The 11189-nt window shown below is 37.4% G+C and overlaps 1 protein-coding gene across 7 annotated transcripts in view; it reads right to left on the bottom strand.

Annotated features, from left to right (window-relative positions):
* Positions 1–11189, bottom strand: part of Tmtc2 (transmembrane O-mannosyltransferase targeting cadherins 2) — a 531775-nt gene that overhangs the window by 31956 nt on the left and 488630 nt on the right. The window lies entirely within an intron of this gene.

Raw genomic sequence — 11189 nt, 5'->3', positions numbered from 1 at the left:
CTGGAAACAAACCCAACAATAAGGTGACAACTTATTTAATACATAGAAACACGTCTGGCAAAAGAGTTATAAAAAGAGTTCAGTGCCTTTTTTTCCCTGCTGTATAACATATCTGGAATTCACTGGAGGTACTGTTTTATCCACTGAACTGGCAGTTCCAGCTTCTGGACACAAAGGAAATGGGAAAGTCTCAAACCATCTGTATATTGGTGTTTTACACTTCACCCCTCTCTTCTTTTTCCTTTTTTGGCTAGAGAGCGGCAGATAATATTGAAATATAATTTTTACAATATTACTTTATGGTATCCATGAACTGATGACAAGAAATTTAGCTGTGTATCTGATGTTTGGAATGATTTTCTATTCTAGTACATCATTATTCGTTATCCTGTTGAATTGTTCCACATGCCTCTCAGGTAGAATGAGCTCCAACAGAGGAGCAAGAAACTGTGGGCAGGAACACATATGTGTACATGCGATCATACCGAGTGACACTGGGAATGGGCAACAGAGCGACTTTTACATTACCCCAGGGAGGATTGTGGGGCTCTTCCAGGGAAACACTTTGCAGTGAGCCCTCTGAAGCACAGTTACACTTCAATACTGAACATACGTTTCAAAAATGTGGCTACATTACCGCCACCAGTTTTTAAATAGCTGTTTGTACAACCATAGAGGAAAGAATGCTTTCTGGTTTTACTTAACTGTGACACATGTTTATTTCTGAAGACAGGGCGTACACAATACTATCTGCCTATCTCTGGAGTAAACATAATTTCACATTATTTGATAGAGGGGTGACTGATAAGGAGACTATGATAAAAATTTGATTTTTAATTATGGAAGGAACAAGAATATAGATGCTATTATATCTAATTGAACTATACAACCTTTTATAAATAGAAACTACTTAGATGAGAGAGCAATGAAAACAAAGCAAACAATATAGTAGAGATTACTGATTGCTCGCTCAATTCAATATGGTTTTCTCTTCTTTCTAGGCATTCAGCTGCAGCCATACACAATATTTCTTATTGTCTTTTGTGGCTAGGCTTGGCTGTTGTTTTAGCTTCATGATATTATAATAAAGTACCTGACATAGGGTCTTATGAAGTAAAGAGAGGTTTATTTTGGCTCACAGTTTTGGAGGTTTAGGTCCAAGTTCAGGCAGCCCCCTTGGTTTGGGATTCTAGGGAGGGTGGCCTGTCACGATGAGGTCATGTGTTGCAGCAAGCGTTCACATTGCAAGCATGTGTTTGGGGTACAATCCTTGTTTGAGGGGTTGCCCCCATTGACAGAAGAACCTTTAAGGTCCCATTAAAGCTACCTTCCAATACCGCCCCTGGGACTAGCCTTCACACGTGGACTTCTCGGGGGCCACTTCTCTGAACCACAGCAGCCACATTGTTAATGAACTTCTCAGCAATGGAGTAGAATAGGAAGGCTGTCTGCACTCTGCATATAGGAAACCCCTATCTTCAACTTCTTTCTTGTGCTCTCTGAACAACAGAACAGAACCATGGCAGTGATCAGCTGTGACCATGTAGAAGAGACTAGTGCTCTGAGTTAGAAGAGAACAACAAATGCAAGATGGAGCTCCTTAGGTACTACTTGAGGCTGGGAGCAATTAGACTCGGTCTCTGCATTGGAGAGGACACTGCCAAAGCACCCAGTGGGTGAATGCAAGATTCTCTCTACAACATAGTGCCAGGGTTCAGGCCAGTTAGGGATATCCCATGAGAAAAATGGCTCTTAAAGAAACATTAATATACACTTTATTTCAAAAGAAGGTTAATAACTTCCACTTCTCCTTTCCTATCCAAACCAATATGTACATGTGGGTACTTGTCCTCTTCCTGTAGGTATACATAAGCAAGTACCATTACATTACAGTGACCAATCTACAACGTTCCTTTTTGCTAATCAATATATACTTTCAGGTGAGAGCTTATAAACAGAATGTGCACTTCTTAATAGCTGAGCACCATTCTCTATGTGGGTCCCACATGAAAACTACAAAAATCCACATGAATTAAATATCTAAATTAAAAATCCAAATAAAAACAAAATCTTTGTGAAGGAGGCCTTCTTACACAAGATATGCTTCTCACATGCCTCAGTAGAAAAGAAAGCCATCTTGATAAGAAAATGCAAAGAAAAGTGGCAAAAGATATGAAAGACTGGCTTCATAGAAGATGATACAGAGAAAATTAATATACAAATGTATGAAAAGACATGTCATCACAGAGGTGGCCAAAAACAATGCAACTTGAAACATAAGACAGCAATTTTTACTTTATAGGTTGATAATAATATAAAAGATGGGCATCACTCAGAATTGGCAATTATGCTTGTGGGGTTATGAATTGCTGTAAGCTTTTCAGAATGTAATGTGGAAGTATAGCAACTATTCACATTAAAAATGTTCATCTTCATGTTCATTATACTTCACACATTTAGTAATTTATCTTAGAGGAAAACATGTAGGAAATACATAACAGGAGGCTTTCTGCAGCGTTCTTATAGCAGTAGTTAGGATGTGAAGCATGAAATAAGTGGAAACAAGTGAAAGGGATATTAATTAGTGGAGTAAAATTTGACAAAATGATGGTAATAGGTTTGGTTAATTTTGATTCTTTTTAAAAATGACCTTTGGTTATACTCCAATATTTTAAAATATATAGTAAAATCCCAAAGAGTGGTGTTATCTGTGTATAGGGGATTAGTGGCAGAGCATACTGGGAGGACTGATGAAAGAAGGGCAATGTATGACATGCAGGGCACTAGAATAAATCAGGTTCAGAGAAAGGCTGGCTGTGATAGTTAACATGCCACACAGGCACTTACACAGGACATGCAGCTCTTTTTTGGGATACCCTGAAATTGTGTAAGTAGTAGAGTTCAGTCATTAACATTGATATATTAAAGGCAAGATGAACTTGACAGTCACAGTATGTTGGGGTCTTGGAGTATCTGCTTTATATCTGGTATGAGCAGATATATTTGATTTATAAACAGTTCAACAGCTGGAGTATTGGATGCAGGAGGAATCTGACAATTGTGAAGAAGTTAATTTAGGTGAGTGATGTGACAAGAATTACATTTTAGAAATATCACCATGCAGCAAGACAGACATATTGCAATGTAGGTTCACGGTTAGGATCAGAAAAGGGCAATGGTGCAGGAGATGGAGAAGAGGGATGTGAGAAAATGAGAGCTAGAATGCTTAGCAAAATGAAGGAACTGAGGTTCTTCTTAGGTCTCTTGTATCAATGCCCACACAGGTGATGGTACCATTCATAAATTCTGGGAACTCAGGAGAAAGAGTGAGGTTAGGAAATCATCTTATCCAAAGATGATAACTTTTTGCAGAGATTTTGATGTCAGCTGCAGAACCTTTAATGTATAACAATGAAAATAGCACCTTCAGTATTAAATTACAGTGAATGAGATTTCTCTCTAAAGGGTGAGAATATGACACTCTTATCAGAATGTGATGTAGAATAAAGTACTTTAGTCATTATATTTCATTTGATTCCTCCAGTTGTAATTGGTTTCTTTCTTTTCTCCTTAATACACCACATGGATACCAGTAATGTCTTCAATACGCAAAATAAATCTAGGAAAGTATGTCTACATCTAATTTTTCCTTTCTAATGCTTTTGAAAATTGGGTATCTTAATGCCACACTTAAAACATCTAAACCATTCTAACAACCTTATGGACTATTATGACTGTTCACAACTTTTCTGATCTCATTATTAAGAATCTGGTGTGAAAATGGAGACAGAAAAAAATGCCAAATATGGGGATAGGAAGATATCTTTTCTCTGTGTGTCTGTGTGCTATCACCTGTCATATTAGAGCCCAGGCTGATTGCAACCCTAGGATATAAGCAATGAATCCTGATGTAGAGTAGGAAGAACAGGCCCAGAAGCCCCCTGAAGTAAATATCTGCCTTTCTTTCTGTTTTGGGGTGTGTGTTTGTTATTATCAAGTCAACTCCTTGCATTGCCTTTACCAGGGCAAAGCCTATGGTAGAAATCCTACAGGTTAGCATCACGTACAGAAAGAAAGGGTCTCGTTTAAGAGAGCTCAATGTTGGGAACTTCAAGGAACTTCATTTGTTCTCCACCACCCAGTGCCTCAAAGTGAGATTCTCTCCATGAAGTGGTAACGATTTTAAGGATCACTAAATAACATATGTTTTTGTTCATATATCCTGTACTAAGGCATCACGCTGGCTAAAGAGTAATCATTCATTACCTTTGTTTTATTTAGTTTCAGGATGCTTATGGTGCCCATGCAGTTTGGCTGAAAGTCCACAAAAATGTGCCTGCTGCATCATGACCTGGTTATCAACTGAAATACTCGAAAGCTAAAATTACCAATAGTACCAGAAAACTAATAACTGCAATTACACTGAGTGCTTACTATGTGTTATTCAATTTCTCATACCTATTCTGTACAATGAATATAGTGAAATCAAGTTAATGTGTGCAAGGTATCAGTGGCTAAATCAGAATAAAAGCAAAACTTTTATTGAGTTTTATAACCTAAGACAAATGATCAGATGTTGCAGAAGAGGGCAAGTTAGGAAGTACACATAAAGAAGCAATCCACAGCAGGACGTGGTGGTACACGCCTATAATACCAGCACTCAGGAGGCTGATGCAAAAGGATCACTGTAAATTCGAGGCCAGCCTGGGCTACATAGTGTGTGCAAGGTCAGCCTGAACTACATACCAAGACCCTGTCTCAAAGAAAGAAAAAAAAAATGAAAAAAAAGCAGCAATCCAAAAGCTTATTTTTATCACTTTTGTTTAAAAAGCTGAGATGACAATGCTGAAGACAGCTATCCATTGTGCACTTAGTATCTTTAAGATACAATAAAATTTAAAAACTCCCTGGGTTCTCAAACAATTCTGTGATTCAGATACAGAAATTGAAACACCAAGAGGTGAAGTAATATGCCCAATATTAGAGCAGAAGTAGCTAAGCTGGAATGGGGTGATGACAGTAAAGTCCAGAAAGAACTAATGGTCCTCAATCTTAACCCGAATTAGAGGAATCTACAGAGCCTTACTGACCAGAATGCTGGGTTCTGTTAGTGACCAATTAAACTCAGAATGTTTGGTGAGGCTACGGTCTCAGTAGGTTACAGATATTCCCCAGGTAATTCTAATGTGCAGCCAGGGCAGAGAATTGATGTATTAAACAAAGACAAAACTACCGTTTTAATTCTCAACAAGCTACATTTGTGCTCAAGGTCAATGACAGAAGGTAGATCTGAAAAATCAGTAGTGAATAACAGAACTGTACCGCCATTGTCTTTGCCATGGTAGAAAATTTATTAGCATTGATTTTAAGTAGGAAAATGATTGATAATTTAAAACAAAGAGTCCCAGAGTGGATGTTGGACTCTGAGTTTATTTAATGAATGTCAAAGCTGACTTTCTTATCAGTTTTAATTGAATAGGAAATTCACCCTATTGTTTCTAGAAACTGTTCAGGAATATTACATTAGGAAAGACCTTGCAGGATCTTTTTAAAATTGAGCTCAAGCAGATGGTTAATTTCTAAAATGTTAATTTCTTTCTGTCTACTCTGTTTTGCATGGCACTTTATTTTTTCATAGACACAGAGGGCAACATTTTCAAGAAACAAGAAATGTTACCCTCGATACAAGTGAATACACACCATTGTTTCCTCAATGTTTTATGAAAAGAGTTTCAAAAACAAATGAAGTTCCAAAGAGAAAGCATGGGTGTTATATGGTCTGTAGAGTGATGGCAACTCTCTGTGGCCAAGGAAAACAACTGTCCTGTATCTCACAGCAAAGAAGCTATGAGAAAAAGCTAAGTCAGACAAATGATAATGCTCAGTAAACCTTATCTGTTGTGGGAAGTCAGAATAAATACTGATTTCATCAAGACATTTTCTGAAAAGCACAGTTAACATAATCTATCCATATTCTCGAGTTTTCCCCACTCACACCCCTTATTTTAGAATTCTTCAACCAAAGGAACTCACAGAACGGCAAATGTAAATTGGGGAAGGGGCTAAAACAGAGAGCTCATCTCCAATGATGCAGTGTTGATTCAATGACATCATTAAAAACAAAACCTGACAACCAGCCCTCCTGTAGGAGGTGAAGTCAACACTCTGGTCTTTGGTCCTTACCCAACAGATTCGCCATCCGGCAGGCCACACTGAAGATGGCAAACATTTGGGAAAAATACCTCCCAAAACAGCATGCATGATCAGTTAATTTGTTCCTTGGCCACTGTTAGGTTTTTGTTAAGAAGTGCAGGCCATTTCTCTTTTAAAGAATATGTGTTTCCCTCATTCTTATGGTTGACATGAAATCACTGATCTACAAGGTTATGGCTTGTCATTTTAGTTCCCTGGCATACCCTCTCTCAGAACACATGTCATGCCAGGTATTTTTACTGTTTCTTCCTTCCATGGGATTTTCCTCCTATTGTGGCTCTAAATATCAAAAAAAGGTAATCTACAGTTAATAGCAGGGAAATGAGTTACAAATTCCAGTCTTGTTTGTCTCCCTCCTAATAAAACTGATTAATGGGTAGGAAAATTGGTGATTCACATCCTAAATTTTTTTAACACATTCTAAACTTTTTCAGCATTTAGGTTTTTTTTAATGAAGAAATTTTGTATAGGAAAAAAAAACCTGTTGAGAGGTAGAGATACCCTTTTGTATTTAATTTTCTTTGAAAATCTTTGTCCGTGTTCAATAAAGTCTGAGCAAATTATAAAATCAACTTCACCTTATTTATATTTGGTTTTCAAGAGTAACATGAGGCCTGCAAAATACATTTACTATCAGGCCAAGCAAAAACATTTGTTTTTCTAGATGATAACAAAAGCATTTTATTTAGAATACATACCTCTCCCAAAGGTTTACATTTTTTTATTCTAATAGAATTGTTGTAGATTCTACCATGGGTTGGGTATCAGAATCTCAATTTGTGAACCATTAACAGGAGATTCAACTGTATGAGTAATTCTAAATTTCACCATAGTATAAACTCATATAACATCAGTTAGTGCTTCTAATTCACTGTAACTACTGTCTGCAAACTGTCACCTAGAGTCAGGAAGAACCGAAAGACCCAAGACTCGCATGTCAGAGGTAGGGACAGTAGATTTTCAGATTCTGCATTCAGCAAGAGATAAAAGTCAACACCATCCTTGAAAATCTCTTAAAAATCACTTTAATTCTCTTGAAGTAAACCATAAAACACAGGCTCTTGACAGCGACATTGTAAAAGATCATCGTGTTTGAGCTGAGCATCCCTTGTTGCGTTGGCTTGCATTTACAGGCCAGCTTTACTGGGGGAGAAAAGGATGTACACAACATGTTTAAAATGCCAGGAGCACATCCAGTGCTGCAACACGTCCACGCTGGGACAGCAGAGGAGCTGGGCACACGGAGGAGCACAGCTGTCCACGAATCCCTTCAGAATACTGACTGAGCACCACGAGTGTTCAAGGCTCCAGGGTCAGAGGGGGAAACAAAGTAAAGAGAACGAAGTCTTGGCTTCACAGAGCTCACCTAAGGCAGATCGAACAAACACACAGAGAAATATGAACACTGTGGATGGTGATCATAGCCAGGGAGGAAAGTTACAGCACAGCAAAAGAGGGTGCCTTGGGGATACAAAGAATTCCTGATTTAAGGTGCAATTTGAGCAAGTATTCAAAGTTGTGCCTGAGCAAGTCATACTGCTCTTTGGAGGAAAAGCATAGCAGCTGGAGTTAAGAGTGTATAGAAATGAAGGAGGATGATGACAGCCCAACACAGGCAATGCCAGTCTGCTTACTGCCCAAGTAATCTGGAAGGCTGAGATGTGTAAGGAATATATAAATACATTCTTGTCACGTAAATAACTGAACACATCTTAAGGACCAAGTAGTATTCTAACTACTTTATACATATTGTTGAATTCCCCAAATATACCCTCTGATATAATTATGTTACCTCCATTTATGGAGTGGGCAAATGGATGAATGTTAAACAACAGCATGCTGAGAGTCATAAACTCACAGGTAAGTGGAGCTCCAACTAGTACCTAAGCCACTTGGTTCCAGAGTCTGTGTTAAAACATGTAGTTCAAATTAGGCTTTTCAAAATAGTGCAGTGATGACTGGCACTTTGATTATCAAACTTTAGTGAGAGGGTGCATGGTTATGTTTATACTGATGTCCCTATGTCCCTGCTTTCCCTAAGGGACCACTATGTGTTCAAGACCACCTTCAAATACCCATTTGGCACAAAGCCTAGTATTGTCTAGCACATCTTCGGGGATACAGCATACCAATGTTTGCAGAGGCAATTAATTTCCACTACAGCAGAGCTGAAAATGCAAACCAAATTTTAAAACGAATTGAGTTATATGACACCTTCATGCTACTGTCCTACTACATAAACATCTTTGCCTTATTCAGCAACTTCAGTTTAAATATATGAGAGAGGTACTAAGATCAGATAATTAATATTACTATCAATTCTGAATTACTCAATAAAAACTTCTTGAGGTAATACTCTATAGTAAAATTTCATTAAAACAATTTAAAGGATATGATCAATTTAGCATATTATTTTTTCTTCTTAGGGAATTTTTAAAAAACATAAATGTATGTTTCACTTAATGTTGTGGTCTCAAGGTATATATTCACTGCAAATGACTAAAGATTATCTTTCTTTATGGCAGAGTACTACTCCATGGTATACTAATAAACTAAAATTAAAAGTCCTAACAGAAAAAAAGGGAATGTGTATCATTTCATCTATATTTAGGGAAATTTAGGGAATTCCTAAACATTTTATACCAGGTATGAAATGACTAAAAACTTTAATGTATGTTTTTTTGATAATATATATTTGATATATAACAAAAATATGGGTAGAAATAAAATAAAATATGATGTAACTCACCCAGCTCATTCTATCACAACTCTCATTTAAAGAAGATATATTCAGCTTCCCACAGAAACTGGTAAGAAACTTTTGTCCAAAGTACTCGCCACTCCAAATCTTAAACTAACAGTTCATTAAGTCATTTAGCCTGCGTTAGCTTTTCTGAGGACTTATCAGAGAAAAAGAAATAAATTTTCTTAATAGGAATAATAAAAACATATTTACTGTGATTGTGTGAATCAGGCCAGGGAAAATAGTATGTTTCAAGCAATCCAAAAATAATAATTTGGCTTTTATGTTTCTTGAAGTTCCTGGTTTTTGAAGAAACAGCATGGCAAACTGAATTGCTGCATGGTATAAGCAGTGAAAGATACAAACTTTCCTGACAAAATCTTGATAATAGTGAAAAAAGAAACGATTAAATGCTAAGTCTTTTGATAACGTGCGTATCTGTTACATCTAAGAGTGCAAGGACAATGGCACTCTTGTTTCTCACTATATCTGAAGGGCCCATCTTAAAAACTGACATAATAGCACTCTATCGTCTGGCTTTAAAGTCTGTGCCATTCCATTTTTTCAGTATTTTTTTGCAAACAGGATACACAGACCATGTGGTGTAGGATAGATAGAAGTACATATTCATGGACTGTTGATGTAGACCACCCTAAGCGAGCTAAAAATTCATAAATTGGCCTTGCATATTAAAGTCCGAGTCTGCCTACTGGCCCACAATGCCTTGTCTGAAGAGCCAGCAGCTGGTGTGTGCGAAAGGAACAACTCCCCACACCACTGGTTACAGCAGAGGTCTCAATGATCGTGCCGTTGTGGTGTCCTGGATGGCAAGACAATAGTGCAGCTAAGGGCAGCATGACTCCTACAGAAAATTCCCATAGAGGCAAAAATGAATCCATGGGAAGAAACAGATTTCCCATTAATCAGTGATCTGTTCCTACTGAAATGTCTTGTTCCCTTGTTTCTGGGACCTTGCTTGCATCAGAGCTCTCCACCTCACAGTTCCCTGCACCGCCCCTTGCTCTTAGAAGCTGCATGTTCAATAAATACTGGCAAGCTCCAGGAGACAGCGTATGAGCCTGATAAGAGCTTTGACCATCCTGGGCCCCCTACTTACGCATCTTGTCTTTTTTTAATCTGTCCGCCATACCTTTGGTCAGGTGATTGGGAGTCTGATCAGCCTCCAGTTGACTATGAATTATCTCAAGAATTTGTTAACTTGCAAAATAGCATGGCTCCAACCAAATGATTAATACACAAATATTCTAGACAATTTAGATCACCACAAATTAAATAAGAACTAGCCCTTGATTTTAATACCTTTGTTTTAATTTTTTAAAAATGTTTATTAGTACATGCTTACAGTACTAATAATGATCCTCATCATGGGAAGTTGGTACATGTGCATAACGCATCTTAATTCTCTACTTCCCCTTCCCCAACCCCTGTACTTCTTGGTCCGCTTCCCATTTGCCAAAGCTTTGGTGCTGTGATGCTTTCTGAATTTTTTGCAGATAATCTTACATTAGGATTACAGAATTAAGAACACACGCTCTGAATCCAGATTGCTTAGATTTCCTGCCTGTTACTAGCTATGAAACCACAGGCCAGTTATTTGCCTTATTTCCCCATTTGTGAAAATGGGGTAGATCTTCACTTCAGTGTTTTATCAGTGAAGGTGCTGTTAGGCTGACATTTCCTACTATTAATAAAATAATTTACTGCTGCCCAACATTATGATGATCATTCCTCTACAAATTAAACAGACAAAAGTTTAGATAATAATTCATTAGACATACCTTGAAATGTGGAGCTGTAATATAATCCACATTACAGATTTAATCCCCTCAGAGCTATATTTTTGATTAGGTTCCTTTCATTTGCTTTTCTTTTTGTCATTGGATATATACAGTTTATACAAAGTCAAATGTAATGATAATAGGTTTAAAGCAATGACATGGTACTACAGTGCTAAAGGTCTAATGCATCATGTGTTCTTCATAAAAGTTCCCTAGATATAGGAAATGTCTGGGAGTTACCATGTCAATTAGCGTACCAGAAAATAAAATGATAATGTCATATTATTCAGTGAAGGGAACAGTATGCATATGCACGTTTCCAGTAAAGGCTTCCAAGTATAGAAAAACCTCCTTGGGTAACAAAATAATTCCACTTTCAAGATCTGAGGAATCTATTCTATTTTCAGTGCTGGCTTAAGAAAACTATTAAAAAT

This window comes from Heterocephalus glaber, unplaced genomic scaffold (assembly GCF_053883595.1).
Source record: "Heterocephalus glaber isolate CG9 unplaced genomic scaffold, H.glaber_assembly_v1.0 deba00001572, whole genome shotgun sequence".
Taxonomy (NCBI): domain Eukaryota; kingdom Metazoa; phylum Chordata; class Mammalia; order Rodentia; family Bathyergidae; genus Heterocephalus; species Heterocephalus glaber.
This window is presented reverse-complemented; position numbering and strand designations above follow the sequence as displayed.